We start from the raw sequence: 24,560 nt of genomic DNA on the forward strand, positions 1-24,560 counted from the left end.
GGTTTAGGTATTAAGTTGGAGTTTTCTGTTTTATTTTTGTAACTCCCTTAGGGTTTAATGTTTTATTTTTTTTTAAACCATTTGTTAAAAATTTAATAGTCATGGGTGTTGTTACCCAAGAATGTTACATAGAATAACGTATAAAACTTTTAGTATATGAAACTTTTAGTCTCCAAATATGTTTTTTTGAGAAACCATAGAATTAACCATGTAATTGTAAATAAATTTGAAATATGAATATCATAAACACTGAAAAAATGAATAGCTAAATTTATACATCGTAGGAGTTGAATTTATGACCTCCTATTACCCTAAATTTTATTTAACTCATCAACATTACTAGTCTATTTGCAAATGAAAAAATTGATATAAAACAGTGCAGTTATAAAAATCATTAGAATGTATAATAGTTAACAACAAAATTTTAAGGATATGTTAACAAAGATTTTTTATATTAAAAATATCAACTTTTGACACCATTATCCTTTTATGCACAAAAAAGTTTAGACAAAATAAATAACTATACAAAAATCTTTTTTTTTTAACTAATTAGACTTGTTTATATCAATATTCATTAGAAGGTTAGAGCAAATTACAAATCATGGGTTGGTAGACGGGCAACAAGCTGCGCCGCCACCCCCTTTTGAATTGCAAATCCTACTCGGCTAAACACATAACTATGGCCTACAGACACTGTCGCATGTGCAAGTGCTGCCTTTTGAACCCGCTTCAAGAAACCGGACGCCACAGGGGCCAGACAACCAAAGGTATCGAACGCGAAAGGAAGGAAGGCATGTTGATTATCTATGCACAATATAAATAAACGAACATGAACAAACAAAAATGAACGGACGTTCACGAAGAAATTATCAAAAGTTTACGAACACAACTTAATGAAGGAACCTCTAATCGTGTTCGGTAATTTAATTAATTGACCTAATCCCCACCCTAAACGTTCAAATAGTTTATAAAGATGACCCTTGTTCCTGAACGAGTTTTACTCATATGAAAGAATAGGGAGCCATTATTTATTAACGATTAATATAAATTAAGGGAGGAGAAGATGGCCTAAATATTATTTTACAACTGATATTCTTCTGGGGATTGGTGGTAAAGACCTCTATTCTCCTATAAATACTCACTTCCCCTCTACTCTTTAACCCACCAATTCTCTCTCTCTCTCTCTCTTACTCACTCACGTGTGTTTTTTCAAGAACCCTAATTAGGGTTTGGATGAGGAATATGAAGATGTGAGAATTCTAAAAGTGGTGCTTTTACTGTTCTTCCACAGCTTTCTTGAACTGCATATGGTTCTTGATCTGATCTTACTCATTTCGAATTCAATTTTTGTGGTTCAATAAAGCTGTGGGAAGACAGAGAAAGGATCAACACAAAAAGAGCATAAATAAATCACTCAAATTCTGGATCAGATCTGATCTACTTCCCATTTTTATGGTATATTTTCGATTTTCACTTATTCTCAATTTTGTGGTGGTTTTAGATCTTTATTTTTCTAGTTTTATTTAATTGATGTTTTAAAAATTCACACTCACACGCACACACATACTTCGTTACTTTTTTCCGTTGGTGATACTCATTTGTTTTGTAGGGATAAAAGTTTTACAACTTCTAGTTTGTAATTATACATATTGTTTCCATGAATCAGAAAAACTTGATATGACATGATCTAGTTATCTCTGTATAATTGTTCATATAATTTTGTAGAAAGTTAACTTGGATGCCACAGCCTCTATGTTGTGAGAAGTTACAACTATTGTAAATATAAGCTATGTATTTTTATCATTTAACTATAAACAAATTTACATTCTCATCATCCTCTATGAAAAAGATAAAAGCAATATTAGAAATCTATTGGCATGATTTGATAATGCTGGTCAAACTGTATTTTTGGATGCTTATGAGTATGTGAGTTTTTGGTTATTTTGAATTGTAACTCTATACTCACATGTTTATGGAGCATGAATGAAATTTATATAGACCCAAGATTGAGTTCTTAGGAGGGTACTAGCTAGAATGTAGATGGACCACAAGGTATGAGTCATACTTTTGTCATATAGAACCTCTCAAACAAATTAGGAAACTATGTTTAAAGCCAAATATACTGTGATTAGCAGGGACATCATGTTATAGCAATCACATTGTTAACTTTTCTGTTTTTTCTAGAATTATTTATGTATATGCTTGTATTATCTTTAACATCCAAATATGTGATGGGAGTTTGGTCTCATCTTTCTTGAGTAAGATTTTGTAATGATACATGCTTTAGTAATTCATGTCTCATTACTGATGCTACATGACAATTATAATCTGTAACCAGTCCAGGTCTATGTAACCATGGGTGAAAAAAATCATATCCAAGATATCCAAGTTTATTATATCTTTCTACAAGTACAACTCTTGTGCTACAGCCACATGGGTGGCATTCATTCTAAAATGTCCCAAGTATTTTTCACTTGGGTTGCTATTTTTCCAAGATAGTTAAAGAAACTGAACAATATGATGACATGTACTGACAGTATTATTTTAATGAACTTGATGTGTAAAATGTACAGCAAGCTGATTCAGTGGCGGATCTAGGATTCACGCCAAGCCGTAACGTTTTATAAATAAGCCGTAACGAAATCGAAACATGAGGGGCATTAACATATAATGGTGAAAGCAGTATATTATCTGGCTAATTTTATTGTTACAAATGATAAATAAATAGCTGAACAGAGGATTTCAAAATAAAAGAATATATTGATAACACTTTTTTAGTTCTTGGCCATATAAACTTAAAATTATAAGTAACTATACGTTCTAATTAAGTTAATTAACTAATATGTTTTTTAACTAATATATATTTTTGATCAATATTCTCAAGAATATATCTCTTCATACCATTTTTTTACTAATGGGGTTGGTGGCCGATTGACAAATACAAAGCCTTTAGAAACACCTAGATCTAGAGGTGTTGGCGGTTTCAAATCTCACAAACAATATGATTAAAAAATTTCAATTTTTCTCTAAAAAAATTTCAATTTTTCAATCATGTTTTATTGAGTTAACTCATAAACTAATATCCACGCTCTTTGCTTGTATACCTGAAAAGATTTCGGTTAACAGCTGTTATATAATTTTTTGTTATTGTACTCCTTAAAGATAGAAATTGGTCCCAAAAGAATTGAATGTTGATTTTGAAATGTAATGAATAAACAAATAATTTTAAAGACTTCCTTTCTAATAAACAGTAAGGACACTTGGTGTGGGGGTCGTCCAGACCCGGCCAGGCCCAACGACGCCCCTAACTCCGTTTCCTAGGGGTCGGCGGCGTCAAGGAAAGCAGGGAGAAGACGTTGAGGACGAGGCACATGGAGACAAAATCCAGCCGTTACACAACGACTATATTTAAAAAAAAATCAAATACCCTCCTATCTCAAACGGCTACTTTTATAAAAAATAAAAAAAATAATTATTTTACCTATAAAAACACTTCTTTCATCCCATTTTTTTACACACTCAAACCAATACTCTCTCTCAACTTTATAATTCTTCAACTTTTTATAACTTTTTCCATAGATCCACACAATCCGAACAACCCGATCCCGAACCCAAACCCAAACCAAAACGTTTTCTCGGTACTCGGCTACTGATGGAACCGAGTTGGTCACCCCCGCAATTTTCTCTCAACGCTTTCTCGGTTTCCAACAAACCCTCAACGCTTTCTCTCAAATGAGTCAAATCCAATCCATGCAACAAATGCAATCGCTGGAACAAATGATGATGCGAAACTCGTTTAACTCTCAATTTCAATTTCAACCACAACCTTCGCTAACACTGTAGAATCGTCTCCCCAACCACAACCCTTAGCAGATGACGTTGAAGAATGTGTTCCGGAGACACAACCCCAATCCTCGAAACGAAAAAAAAAAGAATCAAGTGGTGCGTGAAGCCGGTGACAAAGATCAACCTTCGAAAGTCAAGGCAAAACCTTGGACAAAGATCGAGGAGTAGGCGTTAGCGAAGGCGTGGGTTAGCACATCAAAAAGCCCCATTGTCGGTATGTAAAAATATATAAATTTTACATTTTTTTAATATATACTTTTGTTACATTATAAAAATATAGGTAACAACTAAACCGGCGATGCATTTTGGAAACAAATATTATCAAAGATCCTTACGATAATGGAACAAGGTCATTATCACGATATCGAATCCATCTCTTTGAAGTGGCGAAAGATTCATCCGGTCGTGAACCGATTTGCCGCGATATATAATAATTTATATACTAGTAATCGTCGTAGTCGGATGAGTGACGAAGATGTTTTTAAAGAGACGATGCGTAAATACAAAGATTTGCATTGGGTCGTTTTCCCATACGTACGGGCATGGGATGTTTTGCGAACCAATAACAAATGGGCACCGATTCCAAACGAGATTGCAATGGCTAAACAAACAAAAATCTCGGAGACCGGAGGTTATAGTGCGGGGAGCTTGGACGCACGATGCCAAATAAATATAAACGATGAGCCCGAATTTGACGAAGAAGAGTACGAAGTTCGAGGGGAGGCACGTCCCCCGGGCGGGATAAAGCCAAAAAGGCGGCGGCGGCAGAAAAAAAAAGCCGCAATGGGGGGGGGGGGGAGGTTCCAAAATGGACGAGTTTATGTCCCAGTTCAAAGCATACACCAAGATCACAGCCCAAAAGGCAAAAATGAAGGAATATGAAGTGGAAGAACGGGTTTGGTTAGCATGAAAAAAACGAATATAAAGATTGAGAGATAATGACAACCGATATAAACTTGTATCCGGAAGAAGAACGAGCGATTTCACGTAAAATGAAAGAGAAGATCTCGAAAAAATGGAGTTCTTAGGATTTTTAATTTTTTAGGTTATGTTTTTTAAAGTTATGCAATGTTTGTTTTTTAATATTAATGATTTTATTTTATATCTTATTAAATGAGAAAAAACTTGACGAATCTAAAAAAATAAATAAATTAAATAAGCAGGGTATGGCCATCAACCATTTGCATGGTTCTATCCTTAGAGAAGCATCCTTCAAGAACTATGACATGACACTGAGCTCGAGGGTCATACTTCAAGGGCTACCCTCCCCATACCGAGTAGCCTAGAAACTTGTGTGGGACAATTTTTATGCAAGTATAAGTTGCTTGGCCAAAAAAGTTAAATGTATTTATTATAAAAAAAACGAAAATCCAGTCTTCTTTTACAGGGTAGCACTTGGAAACACCAGCTGGAATATTTTGTTTTTATTAAGAAATTAGGTGTTGTTTAATCACTTGATTAATCTTATGTCTTAGATCTGAAACCTACTTTATTTGCTGTAGAGTAATGGCACCACTTTAAATAATTATAGTTATTCTTTTTGATAGATAAATAAAGTAACGAAATTTGAATGATTGCTTTTAAACAAACCAAAAGTTGACACTCATCTTTTATTGTAAAATATTATACTTTTATGTCTTGTTTCCTGCCTTTTATTTACACTAAGAAATTGTTAACGAAAGGTTTTAATAACGACTCATCATCTTAACAACGTTAAAATATGTTTTGTTCGTGTTTTTATATATTCAATTATAAGAATGAGAATTTCATACATACCCTCAATATACTGTTTATTATATTAAACAATTATACAATTCAATACTAGGGCTGTTGACGAGCCGAGCCGAACCGTGCGGACGTTCGCTCGTGCTGATTCGTTTACAAACCGAACCGAGCGGAGCGGCTCATTTAAAACCGAGCCTCAAATCAAGCGAGCATTTTTTCGAGCAGTAAATATTCCGAGCGAGCGTCGAGCGATTTGGACAACCAGGTCGCCCGATTTCAATTTACTGAGAAAAATATAGTGACAATGTCGGGTCTTAAGTTTTTATGTCTTTAAATATAGTGTTAGGATCTGAGTTTCTTAGATTGTGTTGTTTATCAAAGATGGAAGATGAAAACAGAGATTAATGTGCAGCGGAAATGGAAATTAAACTTTAACACACAATCAAGGAAGAATAGCTTTAAGCAAACATGATATCATTAAGTCAAAAGATTGTATCTATTACAAAATTCAACTTATGCATGCATGCACTAGACTCCCCCTCAGCCTGAGCTCACTGATTTGTTCGTATAAGATGATTTGTTGCAGAAGAGCTAATAGAACAGTACATGTACTGTTCTATTTATAGTACAAACTAAACAACTAAGCATCTTGTCTGACGTCACCATGAAAGTGACATCTAACCTCCTGACAAACTCTAAACACTGATACATATAAACAATGATTACATAAACACTGATTATAAATAAAACAATGATGCAATTTCCACTGTTGTAGCCTAAGCACTGATATTGATTATCAGTGCTTTCTTCAAAGGGTGATCAGTCTTTGAATGAGCAGCGTTTTGGTCTTCAACAGTACTTGAGATAAAACAGTTGTTAGGCTTCAGTCTTTGTGCTTCGTCAGTTCTTTGGCTTATCAGTTGTTGAGATGATCAGTACTTGGAGTTCATCAGATGATAGACAGCCACTGTCAAAGGGATAATCTAGAACAAACACTGCTTATGAGGATCAACTGTTCTGAACTAGTTTTGGCTTTCCTTATCATCTGTTCTTCTGGGCTTGAATGCATGGGCCAACAATCTCCCCCTAGAACAGATGATGCCAAAACACTTCATTATTTTTTAATCTTTATTCTATCATCAACTTTTCCCTAACTTGGCCCTTGAATTGTAGCTCAAAGTTAAGGGAATCTTCGTCATCCTCATCCCTGCAAAGTTGAAGGTCTAAAAGATTTAGGAGATTAGCTGCATTCAGACCTAATGCATCATCCCTTGAAATGTGTTCAACTTTTCCATTAGACTTGAGCAGAGTCAATACATGGGTCTTTTTATCGGACTTCCACTTTAGTATTTTTAAGTCCAATGGATTTCTTGGGATGGACTTTATTTGATGAGAGTTTGGAGAAGGAGGTCTGCTCATGAATCTTTTGGCAATTTCTTGTAACTTTGCTGAGTCAGGATTATCTTCAATCATCTGCTTGATGGCCACTTTCATGATGTCAGCTTCTCTTTGTGCATCTTCTTCATCAATCTGCTTTTGCCTTTTTCTTTGATTTTGTAGGATCGAATTCTGACCCGAACGAGTCTATCAGAGGAGTTTTGATCAGATACAGGTGCGGAAAACAAGTACCTGACGTAGAAACCACTAGATCTTCACTTAAATCACAATTTTGATTGATATAACATCGTTTACAACCAAATCTCACACCGGCAGCACCTCGGTATGGAAAACAAGAACGTTACAAATGATTTCGCTCATGTGGTATTTATAATGTAGGTGGTTTCGCTTTTATGTACATGTACGTATAAGTGGAACTACTCATGTGCATATAAGCGGAACTACTCATGTACATATAAGCGAAACTACTCATGTACATATAAGCGGAACTACTCATGTCCATATAAGCGAAACTACTCATGTCCATATAAGCGGAACTAGTGGTTCCCACATACGAACATAGTGGTTTCCCACATACGGACATCAGTGGTTTCCCACATACGGACATCAGTGGTTTCCCACATACGGACATCATGGTTTCCCACGTACGGACATGATGGGAAATCTTGTACAATGTGCCCTAATCTAACATTCTAAGACTAAGACACGATACAAGACGAAGTCGACAGATGTATGCACTAACATACTCCCCCTCAGATGTTGACGAGTCTTAAGTGTCGAGTCTTCGCATCTTCAGTCTTGATCTGTCTCTGGGCTTCTCTCTCTCAATCTTTTCACACAAGCCTTCAGACTCCCCTTTGCGATATGCTGGCATTTCTTCAGTTCATCAGCATCATCAGCTTTAGGATCGTTGTCTGGCTTTCCATCTAACAGCTTCTCAATATCAATCAGCCTGGCTCTTCATGTTCCAAGATCGTTGCCTGACTATCTCCAATCAGAGTCCTCAGGTATTGGAACCTGACTCTCATCTAGCTCGGATCTGATGAACAAATAACCTGGCTCATCTTATCCTGCAAAAACTCTACCTCAAAGTAAATTTCTTTCACATACATATTTCAAACATAAACACATGCACTAACTCAGACTCTCTTTCAAAAATAAAATGATTTTTCAATCTGATGAACCACTTGAAAGGTTAGATTATGAAAACATTTAATTCCAAACATACACTCCCGCTCAAATATTGCTCATCATGTTTAGCACTCGGAATTTTGAAAATCTGCTTTTCAATACCAGTTGCCAAAAATCTTTTTGAATTTTCTGAAACTTTATGCTAAAACACATTGAAAATCTTTTTGGATTTTGTAATAAAGAAACATTTAATGCAGTAAAAAAATATTTACAAACAATATTTTTGTGAGTTCGTGTAAGAGGATCATATCAGTTTTTGAGACGGGTCACCAACACCGTTAAGCTTCATTTCATTTTAAGTTTTAAACAATTCACCTAGATTGTCAGTATGTTTGCCCACTTAAATTTTCACACAAATTTCAACTGTTCCGAGATACGATATTAATGTTTTAATGACTTGAACTTATCCATGTGTCCCACTTCTTGAATATACTCCCGTATCCAGATCCCAATATTCAGTCTTACAGGTGAGTATACCACAGATGATATCTGTTCAGGGGTTAAATGCGAGGGCCGTGAGAGCTTAGGTCGATACTTCCGTATACGCAGAGAGATGACGGCTTCGACTTTTCGGTGTGTCCCCTTTAGAGGATCTTTTGAATTACAACAGCAGTGACTATCAATTTTATTGTTTCATCAACTTGCTGAGGGCGATGCTATGTTTCAAGCATTTGCGGAAAGCATTATCCGGGGACTAGGTTAGTATTTCCATACAGCAGAAGTCCCGGGATAATACTCTAGATATCACTGAACATAAAGACCTAGTATCTCAGAATAAGGGACCTTTCAAACAAGATTTCAGGGGTTACCTATATATCCAAGACGTTGTTACCCACAGAATAAGCAAGTTTGAATTTTTAGGTTTATATCTCGTCACAATCTACTAAATGTGTAAAAACCTACTGGCATATCCGCAGTGAGATTGTTTATCACATTTTAACTTTCCAATTCTTTAGCATGTTGTGACAGTCTACTGATGTACTATCATTTCCTCTTTTCACAACGAAACTCATTTTTGAATTTTATCATGTTTTTGGCTTTTTCAAATTTTCTAATGTTTTTGGATTTTCTGAAATTTTCTACTCCCCCTAAAATGCAAACACATTAAAGAAATTTGAAAACTATCTAAGCTTCTTGACCCACTAGAAGAAAATTCAAAACAAACTGTACATAAACATGACAACCGATATCAAATCGCCTCAATTCGCCATTCACTAGGCATAAACAATCTGAACTCCCCCTTTCACAAACCATTTTCTCATTTAGATTTCAAAACACTTAAGTTTGTTTTAATCAAAATGATTTTTCCGGAAAATAAGTTTGTTTTTACCACTTGTAAGTTTACTACTTGTTTAAGTACGGGGATATGGTTCATCATCTTGTCAGTTTTATCAAATGTAGTAAATCAAGTATAACTTAATGTCCTTGATTCACTGTTTGCAATCAAGCAACCTCTAAACCACTTGTAAATATAACCAACCACTTGTAGATATAACCAATCAATACCAATTGTAGGAATGAGTCATTCAACCTGTAAAATTTTAACAATTTTCAAGCATTTTCAAAAACAACCTTATTAAACATGAAAGTTGCCGATTCCTGATCCACGATTACATACTTGGGATCTCCGGCAAGTCAGGTTTTTCAAGCAAAGAAAATGTCCACCCAAGCCTGACCAGCCTTGGGTGATTTCAATTCAGATTTTGTTGGGGTGTAAGTTGCTTTCTTTTTAGCGTAGAAATCCTTTACCCCTTTCACCTTTCCATCAACCATCTTTCCGAAAATCTTCTTTACTTTCCCATTAAATGTTTTCTCAACATCAAAATTATCCTTTTCAGAATAATCCTGATTTGAGATTTCAGACTTTCCAGCTTTATTTTTAAAATTCTCAGTCCTCAATGGTGGAAAGTTCTCATCATCCATTGAAGGAACTGAGTTTTCATCACTCTCATCAAACTGTGGCTCCTCTGATTTTGTGGAATCAGATTCATCACCAGATTTTACCTCAGATTTCTTAACAACCCATTTTTGGTTGTCAAGTTTTACACTTCGCCTGTAAAATCTCTTCGAACACTCACCAACTTCAAATGTTGAATTTTTGAAAACTTTAAATTTTTCAGTTGGTGGTTCGGTTTTATCAACAACAACTTGTTTCAGTTTTCCAGAAACTCCCTGTTTTGTGTTTGTCGCTTTCGTACAGTTCCATGCAATGTGACCAACTTCATTGCATCGGAAACAGGTTCTTGTCTCTTTCTTCACATAAGCTCCATTCTTTCTCTTCTCGGCAAGAAATTCTTGGTTAGATTGTTTAGTGAGCTTTTTGCTTCCTCTTCCGAACTTGTACCTGAAACAAATTTTGTATTTGTTTTAGAAAATTTTTCATTTTTATAGTTTTCCGGTGGAATAAAACCAAGTCCTTTCTTTTTGTAGCTACGATTTTGGTTTGGTTTCTTTTGAAAACCAGAACCAGAATTGTAACCCTTTTTCTTGTTTAAACGTTGTTGTACTCTTGAGGTGTAAGATTTAGGTTTTACTTTAATATTTTCATCTTTTATTTCAGAAATATTAATTTCTGTTAATTTGAAAACCTTTTTGATCATTTCTGGTTTAACACCTCTTATTGGAAACTCTTTATCAAAATATAATTTGTCAGAATCATTCAAAGTATATACAACTTCAAATGTTTCATCACTCAAATTAGATTTTGACAATAAAAACTCTTTACTGTAAACCAGTTTTCCCGATGATTTTGAACTCTTTTCGAACGAACTCGAACTCCCGACTGACTGACACGAACTTTCGGACTCGGACTTTGACTCTGACTCCTCATCCTTATCCAACACCTGATCGACCACTCGTTTTATCAGTTCTGACTCATGATCTGTGTCGGACGCTGTGAACGTGATGTCAATATTGTATGGTAAAACATCGGTTAGCTCGGATTCTAATTTAATATTGACCGCCTGTTTTAGTTCTTCCTCATTAGGTTTTCTAGGTGAGTACCCTTCCCAAATTGGAGGCGGACACTTATTATAACAGACGCCCTGTTTCTTACCAGTATCCTTCTTCTTCTTTGGCTTTGTTTCTTCACCTTTAAACGCTTCAAAACCTTCAAATGTTGGATAAATTCTATCAATCAGCAATCTTCTGATTCTTTCATTTTCAGCTGCTTCACTATCCAACTCTTTCTTCCATTTTGCACATTCTTCTATGTACAAGTTGATCTCTTTCTGCTTTGTCATCATGGTAGCATTCATCATCTTCAAAGCTTTCTCTCTTTCAGAGTTAGTCTTCTCCAGACTATTCACATGTCTGTTCAATACATCATACGACTTTTTCAAATTCTTTACATCAAACAACAACTGTTCTTTCAACTTTTCTAACTCACTAAACCTCTCATCTTTTTCTATACATTGTTTACAAGACTCTAAACATGTAAGACAGGGTTTTGTGACTTCAACTATCTTTTCTAACTCCACAATCTTCTCAATTTCCACTATCTTCTCCACTTCAACTGTCTTCTCAATCACTTTGACTTCTTTCAATTCTTTTGCAACTTTCCTCTCTTTCAATTTCTTCAATTTTTCTACAAAATAAAATCCAAAAGTGTCAGAAGATAAATGTGTTTTTCCAAGATTTATCTGTTCCATCTCTTCATCACTATCACTTGTTTCTGATGAACTGTTTTCAGATGAAACAGATCCTTCATCTTCACTTTTCTCTTCATCAGATAACACTTCCATCCATTCCTTCAACATTTCTGGCTTTCGAATAATATGTGTAATAAACGCTTGAACATTTGAATCAGCTGGAATAAACTTGTCCCAGCTAAAACCTTCAGCTATTTTCTCATCATCTTCATCAACGATGCCATAATAAGCTTTCTTGTTTGCATCCTCGATCATTCTTCCATGTGCCGTTTGAGCTTCTTTTTGTTGATTCGGTTGATGAGTGATCTGTTGATAGATAGTTTTCCTATAATAATCATCTTTCCCAGACGACTCCTTTGCTCCTCTCGGCTCCTGATTCTTGCACTCTCTTTTAAAGTGGCCTTTCTCCCTGCAACGAAAACAGACAACTTTAGATTTATCAAATCCTAGATTAGAAAGGTTTGCATCCAAGAAGTCATTTCTTCCTGTAATCAATCTAAACTTTTCTGCTCTCCTCAAACCACTCGCTAAAGCCCATTTAATATCCATTAGTTCCAGCTCCTCTGCATCAATCTGGTCATAATCTTCTTTTGTGAGCATTGGATTGCCAATTCTTCCGGCAATCAACCCTTCATAAGACTCTAATACAGTAACCAATAACCCCATATGATGCTTTACAACTTCTTCAGAATAATTTTGACCATTTTGAAGATGTAGAGCTACATTACACTGAATCAAATGCCCATTTCCAGCATATGTACTTTGAACACTTGGAGGATTCACCGTTGAGAACCCACTAGTGTTGACTGATCCTTGACTACTTGGTGTAGACTGATTTCCAACACTAAATGCAGTTTGTATCTTTGGACTGGTTTCAGCAGTTTGAACATTTCCATTATAGTACAATTTAATATCTTGTTGATGAGTTAAACTGTTCATTCTAGCAATTTTCTGCTGTTCCAGATCTTGTGCATCCAGCTTCTCGATAAACTGTGCAATTGATAATCTGCTAAACTGTCCGGAATTCTTCAATATCATCAGATATGTACCCCATTCCTATTGCGGTAACGCATCAGCAAGTTTTTCAACCCATTCTGCTGGAGTTTTAGTAATCTTCAACTATGACATAGTGCGTACGAGATGACAGTATCTTTCAATAAGAGTCTTTGTTGTTTCACCAGGCATGCATATAAAAAGTTCAAACTCCTTTTTCAACAAAGCTACTTTACTCTGTAACATTTCAGTACTTCCCTCAACTTTCTTTCTAAGAGCTTCCCAGATAGAATAAGCATTCTCATCATGTTGAAGCAACACAAAAATATCCTCTTTAATAGCTTGTTGTAACAAATTGATCATCATTTTTTCGGCTTTGTAACTTTTCTCTCTTGCTCCGTGAATTCTGAAATGATTTTACCAACTCCCATTGAATTCTTTGGCCTCTCATATTCAGTTTCGATGCTCTCCCAAGCTTTTAGATGATTCTCCTGAACCCAATTCTCAAACCATTTCTTCCATCCGTGATAATCCTCAATTCCCATAAGTTTCGGAGGTTTTTGCATTGTTCCGGTTTCAATCTCCATTGTCATGGTCTTAGTAATGTCTGATGGACTAGTCGGAGTTGTAGCAAACGCATTGTAAAACTCAGTATCCATGTTTCACACCTGTATCACTTGACGTACACACAAACAAAACACAATCAGTTTAAAACACTTATCAAAGCAACTGAATCAAACTGATACTCTATGCGAACTGAAACACTCGAACTGATGAATATTCTGTGCGGACTGAAAGTTGACACACTGTGTGGACTGCTATGACCCGGATCAAATTCAAACGACCTTTTCCAATGACCTGGTTCACAAAGACACAACCTGAACTGTTTCAAGTGATTTAACTAGATTGCTTTGAACCGTATGACTTTGATGTGACGAATCTTGACTTTCAATCCATTCAAACGGATATATCTCATGTACACACTAATCAATTCCGACAATAATAAAAAACTTCACATGCACAATGAGCTGCCTGACAACAATTAACGATGACACAATGTAATTGAAAATAATAAAAGTGAGAGTTATTGGGCCGATGAAAATATCACATGGGCTGACAACACCAATAACTATTCTCAAAATTGATTTGGCCGATTTACTATAGTGGGCAGAACTGAGATTGACTTTGATTGGGCCTTAATTAAAAGTGGTAGACCATTTTATCTTTTAAAAATCCTTAATTGGGCCGCAACTATTCAGCATTTAAAACATTTTTGATTGGACCTCCTCACTACTCAATGACAATTTATTTATCCGACAACTTTTAGAAAAGAAACTTGATCTCATTGGTCCGTGAATTCCACTAATCCTTCAACTGATTGGGCCGACCTTAATGAATGACATCTTCCAACTTTAATTTCCAACTTAATCGGATTGGGCCACACTTCTTAGATTCACGTGATGTCTTGGGCTGACACAAGGACCGTTCACTTTAATCAGATAACATGCAAGAGTCAATATGATTTACAATTTTACAATTTTGACCTTTTTATGCTGACAACCTTTTAATTGAGCCGACAAACGACAAATACAAAACAATGTGATTGGACCGGTTTTGTTTATTCAAGTGTGATTGGGCCTTAGCTTACACTAAGCCGACAACATCAATTGACAATATCAATTTTAGCAGACAATCATCAATAATAAAGCAAGAATGTAATTGGCCCACTTGGTCTTATTTGTCTAATGATTGGGCCGTTACTTGATTGTGGCCGACATCACTTTTAATCACGTGATGTTAAGATGTCCTTAAAAGCGAAACTATGGTTATGAAGTACACAAGAGCGAAACCAGGAGTGTTCAAATGAGCGAAACTTTGATGTAAATTCGAGCGAAACCTATCAATAAGTGACACAAAAGCGGAACTGTTAAGCAATTTGGAGCGAAACCTTATGTGTAATGTGTCACAAAAGCGAAACTATACAATGTCTGAATAAGCGAAACCTATTCGAAGGTTAATTTGAACCAGTTTTAGTCCGTATTTCAGCATGAAACTTTCCAGGGTTTGATTATATCCAATTACGCACAGTCTGTGAAATTTTGGTTCAATTTTGACCGTTAAAACTTTCTGAATTTAAGAAAGAAGGTGTAGAAGCAAGAAATGATGACAAATTCCAGCTAATTTCTGCAGAACTCCTCCTCCTGAAGCTCTGATACCACTTGTAGGATCGAATTCTGACCCGAACGAGTCTATCAGACGAGTTTTGATCAGATACAGGTGCGGAAAACAAGTACCTGACGTAGAAACAGCTAGATCTTCACTTAAATCACAATTTTGATTGATATAACAACGTTTACAACCAAATCTCACACCGGCAGCACCTCGGTATGGAAAACAAGAACGTTACAAATGATTTCGCTCATGTGGTATTTATAATGTAGGTGGTTTCGCTTTTATGTACATGTACGTATAAGTGGAACTACTCATGTACATATAAGCGGAACTACTCATGTACATATAAGCGGAACTACTCATGTACATATAAGCGGAACTACGCATGTCCATATAAGCGAAACTACTCATGTCCATATAAGCGGAACTAGTGGTTTCCCACATACGAACATAGTGGTTTCCCACATACGGACATCAGTGGTTTCCCACATACGGACATCAGTGGTTTCCCACATACGGACATCAGTGGTTTCCCACATACGGACATGACGGGAAATCTTGTACAATGTGCCCTAATCTAACATTCTAAGACTAAGACACGATACAAGACGAAGTTGACAGATGTATGCACTAACATATTTAAGGCAATGATGGAAGTGTCTGATGATGTAAACAATGTTTTTAAAGAGAGGGTCTGCTGCTTTGGCTCATCAGGCTTTTTGTTCTTGTATGCTGGTTTCTTTGGTGATGTAGGATCTTTCTCTCTTAGTTTTTCTAGCTTCTCATAAACCATGTCAGTATACTGCCTTGACCATTTTGAAATGGTCTTTGCTGAACCATACTTGGCTGCAACCAACTCAGCTTTCTTCCTCTTGTATTCTAATGTAAGATTTGCAATGGTCTTTTTATACTTATTCCAATCTGGTGCAGACCTTTTCATCTGAGGATCATTCTTGATTCTTTCAATTCTGTTGACTTCAGCTTTGAGTGCAATGAGTGGCCAGTCTTTGAATTGTTCAACTTTGGCAGGATAAAACTTTTCACTCATGATCAGCTCTAAGAGATCTTTCCTCAGCTTTTTCTGTAAATCAGCATTTGGTGGTAGATTTGACATCTCTTTGCTTAAGTCTCTTGCATAGTCTTCCAATTTCTTGACTTTACTAAGCCTATACTTCATTCGACTTGAGATGTTACTATCACCCAGCCTTTACCTTCATATCTGGCTTGTATTTCAGCTTGCTTTGCCTTGAGCTTTAAATACTCATCCATGTTCTTTGGAGGTCTAAAGCCATGAAGGGAAGGAAATTTTCGTTTTGCAGGATCATCCTCTGTGTAGAATTGCTTCATTTCACCTTTTACTACATGCAATTCTACTGGATAATCTGCTGCTAATGTAGCAATTCTTGAAAGATCATGACCTTTAAGTACTTTTGGTTCAACAAGTAGGTTTGGTGGTGGTGATGGTGGAGGAATGAATGGTTCAGAATTAGTTTGAACGAAAGGTGTAGATGATATAGGAATAAGTGCTGGTATGTCATCATCATGCACCTGAAACTTCCTTTTTCTGGTGTAAACCTTTGTAGGAGAGGGAGTTTTTGTTGAAGATTTGGAAATAGGAATGAGTATTTCTTGGGAAGGGAATTGGAATGCGGTGGATGGTTGACTAACAGCTGTTGAAATAACTGGTGTTTCAACCGCTGGTTTCATAACAACTGTTGAAGTGTCAACGTTTGTTGCAGCAGTGGATGGTATTGGTGATGATGGTTTTGGTGATCGAGGTTTAGTTTTCTGCTTTTTGGCAGGCTGTTTTTGTGGTGGTTTGGGTGTAGCAGTGGATGTTCTTTTGGTACCAACAGTGGTTTTGGGACCAGTAGTGGTTGTTTTAGGTGGTGAGGGTGATTTTGGATATGTGGCAAATGGTGGTTTGTTGTGTTTGTGAGATTTTCTTCTTTCAGAAATGCGAAGACCCTTTGTTTTTATCTCCCATTCTTTCATTGCCTTTTGTTCCTTCTTCCACTCCCTTTCCTTGGTTTCTTTCTGATTTTGAGCAGTCTTTTTATTTGTAGCCACTTCATCTACAATAATATTCAGGGTTTCATCAACTCCCTTTTTCTTTTCTTTGTCAAATGTTTCATCAGTGGCTGCAGAAGACTTCTTTTCAGGCTCTGGCTTTTTAGTTGGCTTTTGCTTAGGAGTAAGTCTGCCAAACTTTTTCATGTCATGTTTCTCCCCCTTTTTGGCATCATGTTGATCATCATCATCTCTGAAGATTGGTGCAGGGGTAGTGCTAGTCATTTTTGTCAAAGCTTCCCTGATAGCTTTGATATCTGCCTGTGTATCCTTGTACCTTGCATCAACCATGTTTCTAATCAAAGCCATTTGATGGTTGTGCTGGGTTTCTGTAAGTTCCCTTTGAGCAGTGAGGATTGGCTGAACTTCATTCCAAAGCTCTTGGGAGTATTGTTGTGGAGTGGGTTGACTTTTGGAAACTTCTACCAACTGTTTGACCATATCTTGCATGTTGTTATCAGTGGTTTCAAGTGTCGTAATCCTCTCCGTCAATTCTTGATATCTTAAACCATCAACCAAGTTAATGGGATCATCTGATTTCCTACCAGTGGTAGTTGTATCAGCAGTGGAACCAGGAGGAGTCTCCAATGGTTGAACCACTGATGCCCCTTTTTCTTGGTACTGGGGACTTCCCTCTACAGTCGTTACCTTAGTAATCTCACCAGTGGTTAGCTTGAACACACCAATAGATACCTTGATAGCATCAGCAGTGGTTGCCTTCAAGGGAGTCTTATTGATGAAACTACTGTCCAGATGTAGATCAGTGGATCCAACACCTGTAGTAGCTGCTCCACTTGAACTACCAATAGGAATTTCATGAAACTCCTGTGGTGTAACCTCCTCAGCTGTTTGTGGGATAACCAATTGAGGGATTTCAGACACAGCCATTGTTGTGGTTGTACTCTCAGTAATGGGTTGGTGAGAGGGGCTGTTTTGTGTCTGAAGCTCAATGGCATAAAACAGAGGTATAATGGATGGTGGTAGTTGTGATGAGGGGATAAGAGTTGAAAGAGAATTTACCCAGGGAGAAGGGTTGTTAAACATATCCTCAAGTGAGGAATATGCTTCATTTTGTGGTGTCCCTGTGCTTACAACATGTTCCTTTTGTGAGGAAACAGGAGGAGTTAAGGCTTTTAGTGGAGATCTTTCCAACTGTTGTAAGGAAGTAGCAACAGTGGTTATTGGTGACATTTGTGTTGTCACTGGATTAACTTCTTGGATCTCATCTTTCAGAAGGTCATTTTTAGAGGGTTTGGTGGGCTTTTTGGATGTCTTTTTGGGAATTTTTGGTGGGGTTGCACAACAGTGGTGGTGCTGCTGTGTTCACCATGAGCAGTGGGCACAATAGCAGAAGTCTGAGGAGCAGATGTGGACTCATCTAAAGTTTGCTCAAACTCCTCTGTTTGTGTTTTTGAAGGTTTTGACTCTGACAACCTTGTAAAAGTTTTAGTAGAAAGACTGTTTATTTGAAAAGATTGACCTTGGACAAGTACTTGTGCACTATCTTTTGGTATCTTCTGTTGTAGGTAAAAACTCAAAAACCTTGGAAACAATAAGAAGGGTTTCTTCTTTTCTTTGATATTATTTACATTTTTTACTAAATCATTGAAAATTTCTTGGGAGTAATTGAAATCAACTTTAGCCATAATAGCATATCCCAAGTATTGAATCTTCAATGGAATTTCATTAAAAGCTGTTGTTTTATTTGAAACACAGGTGAGCAGGGTATGAAATAGGAACTTCATAGGAGGTGGAAATTCTCCCTTTTGCATTGTTGCTTTTGTTAACTGTCCTACATACCCTCTTTTGATCAAATCTATTCGATACTCATCCTTTGGGAAAGAATTTTTACCTGTGGGATCGTTCATCTCAAAAACCTCTGATATGGTTTGTGTTATGGGTGAAATTCTGAGCCCATATCCTGAGAATTATCTTGAATTATATCTTGTTTATATGATACCTGTTCACATCCGGGATGCTGATTCAGGATATTGGTAACATTCTGAATAGTATCCTCAGGATTACTAACGGATTATGTGCAGGCATGTGGGTTAGAAGCTAGAAACGTTCATGAAGACCTTTTCTATTGAAGACTCGGTCCAAGTCGTTCACAAGAAGCCGTTGAAGCCGCATTACTCCGCCTACAACGTTCACTTTGGAATATTCGGAGCATCCCATGTTTATAGGAGTTTTGGTTTACGTTTCGTTACTATAAATAGATGGGTATACCAGATCGAATAGGACATCAAAGCTACACTCACTACACTTACACACTTGTTCTCTTGCAACTTGTACTCTCACACAAATCATTGTAACACTTAGCGATCTAGTCAATATCCTGCACTGTATCCTGAAGTTTGAAGCAATAAGAAGAACTAGGCAGCTGCGATTGTCATCTCCCACGGTTTTATGCCGGCGATCTAGATTGATCAAGGGCTTTCCTCGTACATCTCGTGTCAACCCCTTTACTTTTTGCTCATTGTTTGATCGTAGATACAGCTCAATATCCTGAGCCGTATCCTGAACACTGTTTTTCCAAACAACTAAACAAGCATATTTTCAATACACTTTTTAGCACACTACCTCACTTAACTAATTTGATCACTAAATTGCTTCGTTAATTTTTGACCAAAACAATTTGGCGCCCACCGTGGGGTAAGTGGTGCTATCTTTACTAAAAATCTTTGTGAAATCATTAATCGGTTTTCTGTTTTCAAAACTTTTTGCCACATTATCTGCAATGGCCTCAAGATCAAGCATGAGCTCTTCCACTGTGTCTGCTATGACTTCTGCTACTACTGGTCCGGTGCTTCCACCGCCCCCTCCAAGGATGCAATCTTCTTCACAACCTCAGGATATTATCCCTACTCGGAATATTCAGGGATATGCTCCGATTTTAGCTTCAAATGATGAAATTCTAACCTTGTTTAGAAGTGTGCAGGAACAAATGAGGCAACAACAGGAAACAAACCAAATGCTGTTAAGAGAGATACAACTCTTAAAAGCTGGCTCGAGCAGATCCACCGAAGATATCGTCACTCCTCTACAACCCAGAGCTTTGAACTTCAGTTCGGCTGTGTATATTGAGGATAATAGGGGGAATATTGTGCCCAGCCTTCCTCAGAATCATACTTCTGAAATACCCTCCTCGGTTAGGATGTCAACCGTGAGGAGCTCAGGATATGGGTAGAATCCTCAGACTGGTAACGTACCTAATAATACTAATACTTTTGCCACTAACAGTGTTGGATCTTTGCAGGATACAGCTGTGACATCAACATTATCTAGGGAGCTTCAGAAGCTAAAGGATATGATATCCAGTGTACCTGGGGTGGTTCAGCCAATTCCTGAAGTATCTCAGGATAGTCACAGGATATCTCGGTTTGTGCATCCTATTTGTGATCCTGAAATCCCAAAAAGATTCCAGACTCCAAACATGAAGCTTTATGATGGGACTACGGATCCTGAAGAGCATATTGACCAGTATAGGGAAAGAATGGAGATTAACCCTATCCCTCCGGAGCTCAAAGAAGCATGTTTGTGCAAGGGATTTGGTTCTACTCTGACAGGATCAGCCTTAAAATGGCTGTTAAACGTTCCTCCTCACTCAATTACTTCATTTGCTCATTTGGTTAACTTATTTAATAATCAATTTTCTTGCAGCCAGAGCTTTGAAAAACTAACAAGTGACCTTTACAGGATAACACAGGGCCCTCAAGAGTCCCTAAGGGATTATGTGAACAAGTTCAGTCGGGAATCCTTGGACATCATGCATCTTGATGTTGCAACTGTGCAAGCTTTCAAGATGGGGCTGCAAAAGGATTCTCAATTTTACCAAGACCTTGTAATGAACCCATGCAGGAACTTGGACGAAGCTCGGAACAGGGCCCTAAGATATATTCGATTGGAGGATGACAGAAAGATGCAAGAGAGGATGAATACATTCTCAACATATGAATCAACTAACAGGAAGTCAGAATCCTCGCACAAACCATACCATTCTAAGCCGTATGGTAGAAATGATAACAAAAGAGTGAACGCTGTTGAAGACGAGGATCCTGAAGAATATCCTGAGTTATCTGAATATTGCTTTTCTGTTAACATTCCTGAATTGATGTATGCTATGCAGGGTTTGGGAGATAAAGCCAGGTGGCCTCAGAAGAATCAACAAAAAGCTGATTGGAAGGATAAATCCAAATGGTGTGCCTTCCATGAGGATTTCGGACATGTTACTGAGGATTGCATTGCCCTGAGGAAAGAAATAAGCTATCTTCTGAGCAAGGGGTATCTGAAAGATCTCTTAGGTAGAAAGAAGAATAAAGGTCAGGATACTGAGAAGGATCCTGAACGAGCAGCCTCACCTCCCGCAGATGCCAAGATAATCAACTTCATCTCGGGAGGATCCGACATCTGTGGGACTTCGTATTCGGTGGCGAAAAGACATGCAAAAGAAGCTAAGGCTGAGAGGGGAGACAAACCTGTCAGGATGACTACCCTCACAACTGACAAAATGATCACATTTGATGCTGATGACAGGGATACTGTCCAAGATCCTCATCATGATGCTCTAGTAATAACGTTATATGTGGCTAACCATTTTGTACGCAGGATATTGGTTGATAATGGCAGCTCCGTCAATATAATCCAGCTAGAGACTCTGAAGAGAATGAATGTGTCTCCGATGGATATCACTTCAAAGTCCACCGTGCGTGTTGGGTTCAGTGGAGAGGCTAGGAACACAGTGGGTGAGATAAAGTTACCAGTATATGTTGAAGGAGTCAACTCGATACAACGTTTCTGTGTGATGGATTCTCTATCCTGCTATAACATCATACTGGGAAGACCATGGATTCATGATATGAAGGCTGTGCCATCAACATATCACCAATGCATCAAGATCCCTACCCCTTGGGGAGTTGTCAAAGTCGATAGTGATCAGCAGGAGGCGAAAGAATGTTACTCGTCCTCAATGAAATCCTCGACCAAACCAAGTGCAGCATAGCAATTAAAGATGCGGGCCCAGGATATCGTGGAGAATTCGGAGCAGGATGTGAAGAAAGTTATCCTGGATCAGGATAATCCTGATATCTTGGTGCTCGTAGGAACCAATATCCCTCAGGATATTGAAAATCAATTAACTAACTATTTGAAATGCAGGATGTCAACATTCGCATGGAAGCATGAGGATATGACATGTATATCCAAAGACATTATTACTCACAAGCTTGGAATTGACAGGTCATTCAAGCCTATACAACAAAAGAGAAGGAAGTTCGCCCCTGAACGAAATGCAATTATCCAAGAGGAAGTTGAAAGATTATTGAAATCCAAGATGATCAGAGAAGTCAAATTCCCTAGATGGTTAGCAAATGTGGTAGTGGTTCAAAAGAAGAATGGGAAGTGGAGAGTTTGTGTAGACTACACAGACCTGAACAAAGCTTGTCCAAAAGACCCGTTCCCTCTTCCACATATCGACTCAATGGTGGATGCTACTGCCGGGCATGAAATGTTGACTTTCATGGATGCATCCTCAGGATTTCAGCAGATTCAAATGGAACCTTCTGACCAGGAGGATACTGCCTTCATGACACCAACATGTATTTATTGTTATACTGCTATGCCTTTTGTTCTGAAAAATGCAGGTGCAACATACTAGAGATTGGTAAATATGATGTTTAAAGACAAGCTGGGGGACACCATGGAGGTATACATTGATGATATGGTGGTAAAATCAAAGAAAGCCCAGGATCACCTCCAGGATATTAAGGGAGCATTTGATATCTTGGACCAGTATAATATGAAGCTAAATGCTGCTAAGTGCCATTTTGGAGTAGGGGCAGGAAAATTCCTAGGATATATGGTGACCAAAAGAGGAATAGAGGCGAGCCCGGAGCAGATTAAAGCCATCTTGGACATTAAATCACCTTCAAATATGAAAGACGTTCAGCGGTTAACAGGAAGAGTGGCAGCACTAAACCGATTTATTTCAAGATCCTCAGAAAAATGCAAAGAGTTCTATGATATCCTGAAAAAGAATAAGAAATTTGAATGGGGTGAGAAGCATGAAGCAGCCCTGCAGGATTTGAAGCAGTATCTTTCAACCGCGCCTCTATTGATGAAGCCTGAGGATGGTGAACCATTATCCCTGTATCTTGCAGTGTCAGGGAATGCAGTAAGTGCAGTCCTCGTAAAGGATCACGAAGGTCAGCAGTATCCTGTGTATTATGTTAGCAAAAGTTTATTAAATGCTGAAACTAGATATTCTCACCTAGAAAAGTTAATATTGGCTCTAGTTATGGCATCAACAAAGCTTAGACATTACTTTGAGACACATAGGATTCATGTTAAAACTAATTATCCTATTAAAAATGTGCTTAGGAAACCAGAAATGTCCGGTAGGATGGCTAAGTGGTCGGTAAAATTGAGTGCTTATGATCTAATATATGAACCTAGAAATGCCATAAAGTCTCAGGCTTTTGCTGACTTTGTGGCTGATTTCAGTAGTGACATTCAGGATGAGGTAGACCTAGAAGTCCAGCAATTAGGAGAATCCTCAGGATCCTGGATATTGTATACTGATGGTGCATCTAATGTAAGAGGAGTAGGTTTGGGAATACTACTAAAATCGCCACAGGGGGACATATTACCCCAGGCTATTAGGTGTGAATTCCCTGCTACCAATAATGAAGCAGAATATGAGGCTTTGATTGCAGGATTAGAATTGGCCAAGAAGATGAGTATTAAGAATTTGCAAGTATATGTTGATTCCTTGTTAATTACTAATCATTTTAACGGATCCTATGCAGTCAAGGGTGAAAAGTTAATCGAATACCTTGGTATTCTCAAAAAATTAGCAGGATATTTCGATGTTTTTACACTTGAACAGGTACCAAGGGAGGATAATGCTGAAGCAGATGCCTTGGCAAACCTGGGATCATCGATCAGGATACTAGATGGGACCCAAATACCAATATTACATATCTTGTATCCTGCAACGAATCCTCAGGATAATGAAATAGCAGGTATTCAGGATCCTGGAGTGGAGTATCCTGTGAAGAATCCTACATCCTGGATGACTCCAATCATGAGATATCTCAAAGAAGGACATATTCCCGAAGATGAAAATCCTAAGGCATTTAGGATGAAGGTATCACGATTCACTATTATAAATAATATTTTATACAAGAAATCTCTTGCAGGACCGTATTTGAGGTGCTTGGAGGAACCTGAAGCCAAAGAAGTACTTCAGGATATACATGAAGGGGATTGTGGTAACCATACTGGGGGCAGGTCATTGTTCTCCAAAGTATTAAGGACAGGATATTATTGGCCAACGATGAATATGCTCGAAGATGTGATGCATGTCAAAGGCATAGTAACATACTACATCAACCAGCTGAACCACTATATCCTATAGCATCCCCTTGGTCGTTCATGAAATGGGGGATGGATATAGTGGGGAAATTACCGAAAGCTCCGGGAGGAAAAGTCTTTATGCTAGCAATGACGGATTAT

The sequence above is a fragment of the Helianthus annuus genome, chromosome 5, assembly GCF_002127325.2.
Source record: "Helianthus annuus cultivar XRQ/B chromosome 5, HanXRQr2.0-SUNRISE, whole genome shotgun sequence".
NCBI lineage: Eukaryota > Viridiplantae > Streptophyta > Magnoliopsida > Asterales > Asteraceae > Helianthus > Helianthus annuus.